This window comes from Myotis daubentonii, chromosome 5, assembly GCF_963259705.1.
Source record: "Myotis daubentonii chromosome 5, mMyoDau2.1, whole genome shotgun sequence".
Lineage (NCBI taxonomy): Eukaryota > Metazoa > Chordata > Mammalia > Chiroptera > Vespertilionidae > Myotis > Myotis daubentonii.
The window spans coordinates 14851156-14854107 of NC_081844.1; the positions used below are offsets into that span (position 1 = coordinate 14851156).

Genomic DNA, 2952 nt, shown 5'->3' on the forward strand with positions numbered 1-2952 from the left:
AATATGAGCACTAGGTGTTCTTTGTGCAAGCTTTCCACCAGCCTTTCTAGTTTTTGCCTCCTCCTAGTACCGCACCTCCCAGAGGTGCCCGGTTCCTCTGATTCCAAAGCTTTTGAGGGTTTGTACAACAAGAAAGGGCATGTTCCTCATTGATTTCACCCCTACCCAACTCCCACAGACAGGTGTTAGCTTTCTCTGAAAAGGAGGGATGAGGAAGAGGGAAGAGAAGGAGGGAGAAAGGGAAGAAAGGACGAAGGGAGGCAGCGAGAAAACATTTTTGAGCCTCTATGATGCACCAGACCCTGTATGTGCTGGGTTCTTTACATAAAGAAACATATTGTAATCCCACAACCCTCTTAGGTGGATACTGGTATTACCATTCACATCATACTCTTGCAGAAACATTGTTCAGAGACTACTTAGCGAGCCCATGATCACACAACTGTGAGTGTCTGCATTCAAACCCCAGGCTCTGTGTTCCCCAAGACCCGTGCTCCTTTCCCTATCTCGTGCTGAGAGCTATTGGTAGGCCTGGGGTCTATGGGCCACCCCAAGGGCCATACAGAGTAGGCACCCTATGCCATCCCCTGGGTCCCCCCAAGCCTTGCGAGCATTCTAGGGCAGCCAGTGGAGTATTTTACATTCTCCCTGGAAAGAGACCAAGGTGCTGTGTTCTCAGCTGCTTGGGCTGAGATCTGAGGGCCAGACCCTGGCGCTGACGTCACTCGGCGTGCCCTCCGCTTCCACCAGGCCGTTTATGCTGGCACCGCCGACAGCAAGGCTGGCGGGAAGGGGAGCAGCCCAAACAGGATTAATAAGAGGCAGCTGGGCTTTAAAAGCCTTCTTGACAATGTAAAGAAACGAAGTCAGATGTTTTTGGAACAGACTTTTAAATGAACTTGTCCAGCTCCTCGTCTCTCTCTATTGCCACTTCCCCACTTCCTCCCACACGCGTGCAGCCAGGTTTTCTGTTGCCCTTTCAGCATCTCGGACGATAACCCATTGGCTAAGGTCAGATGCTGGCTCGAGGAAGCGAGTGTCCCAGGACTGAACTGCACCCACCGCCAACAATTCAGCAGCCCCTCACCCGCCGCTCACCCTCCAGGTGCCCTCAGCCCCTCACCTGTCACCTCCTAATCCCTGCCGTGCTGGCCAGAGGTGGTCAGTGTCTGAGTGGATAGAGAGGAAGTGGAGAAGCCGCCGTGAGGCCATGATGAGCGGCACTTCAGAGCGCACTGTGTCGCCGGTGCGGTGGGCCCTTGGTAGGGGAGGCCTTTGTGACACGGTGTTCCAGACCATCTGTCCCCGTGCAACACTGGAACCTTGTATGGCCCCTGCACTCCGCAAGGGTTGTGCCACAAACTTTCCACCTTCCTGGATGCAGCCAGGACAGCAGAAGTGGCCAACAGCCTTGGGCATCAACCAGAGGTGGTGGTGTGGCCACGAGAGCTACTACTACCAGCTACCGGTGGTGCTACACTAGGCTCAGGAGTTGTCCAGGGGGGCCTGCTGGATCCCAGGAGCCCCAGTTCTTCTACCCACGCATCCGCCCTACGAAAGGCCAGAGCTGGGTGCACAGGGCGTGCTGGAGCCCTGTGGGGGTGACCAGCACAGGATGGAGAAGCTCACTGCCCATCAGCTGCCCAGTGAAGCATGATCTCATTACTTCCTAGGGGCCCTGGAGGTCATGTGGAAACAGATCCATGACCATAACCTGAAGCGAAAGCCCTGTCCTGATGACTGAACCAGCATTGAGCCCACTGGCCAACGGACAACAGATCGTTGAAGTGCTTTTGAGTATGTGGGGGTTCCTGCCTCTCTATGCCTATCCGTGGGGTGCTGGCTCTCTTTACTGCTGGCTTCACAACTGGCTTTGTGGTGAACTCAGGTGCTGCGATTACCCAGTGTGTGCCCATCTTTGAAGGTTACTGTCCGCCCCTTGGTGTCCACCAGCTAGTTTGTCTGGCCTTGGCCTTACTGACTACCTCAGGATGCTGTTCAAGGACCATGGCATCCTGTGCTGCAGACAGAAAGATCGTCACCGTTAAGGAAAGCTCTTGTGATGTGGCAATGAACTATGAGTAGGAAGTGACCAAGACACCTGGTAGTATAGAGTTTACCAACTACCTGGTGGGGAGATGATCAGGCTCCATCACCAGCTCTCACAGTGCCCAGAGGCCCTCTCTGTCCATCTCTCGTGAACCTGGAGACTCCTGGTATTGATAAGCTGCATCAGCATAATGAAATGCGGTACAGACCTGAGGAGTTACTTTTTCTCTAATATTATCCTTGCTGGGGGATCAACCTCATTCCCTGGTTCAGGAAAGTGGCTGCCCAAGATACAGCACCAGTGGCACCTGCCAATACCCCTGTGCAGGTTAGAGCTCCCCAGAAGGGGAAATATTGGTGTGGATGGGGGGCTCTTTAGACATGCGGCTCACTCACTGCTGCAGAGTTTAAAGAAGTTGGCCCCAACATAGTACCCCAGAGATGCTTCTGAAGACAAAATGCTTACAGGAAAATGTTTCCAGTGTGTGGGACAGAAAACTTTGGATATTGTGTTTCTGGAAGAACAGAAACTATTTCAATTATTGGAATGCCTATTCCTCTGTTGCATGTCTGTAATGGGGGAAATGATGGTGAGGCAGCCAGATGTTTAGAGGAAACACTGAAAACAAGAGGAAGTGGGCACAGGAGGTGGGCGGGGGTTATTTGTGGATTAGCCTGAAGGCCACACTGGATACCGTAGCAGAGGCGTGTGTTACCGAGACCAACACTAACCTCCAGGGACTAGAGAAATCAAAACTGAGCTATTTCAGGCACCTACTACGCGCTGGGCAACATGTTAGGACTTTTTCACGCTTTCAATCCCATAATCATCAAGTCCTGCCCAGGCTGTCTTTTCTCCAAGTTATTCCAGATCCTTCCCAGCCACAAGGGAAAGGCCTCACT

General features: G+C 52.8%; 1 pseudogene; it reads left to right on the top strand.

Annotated features, from left to right (window-relative positions):
* Positions 1-1213: 1213 nt before the first annotated feature.
* Positions 1214-2500, top strand: LOC132234477 (actin-related protein T3-like; annotated as a pseudogene).
* The last annotated feature ends 452 nt before the right edge of the window (positions 2501-2952 follow it).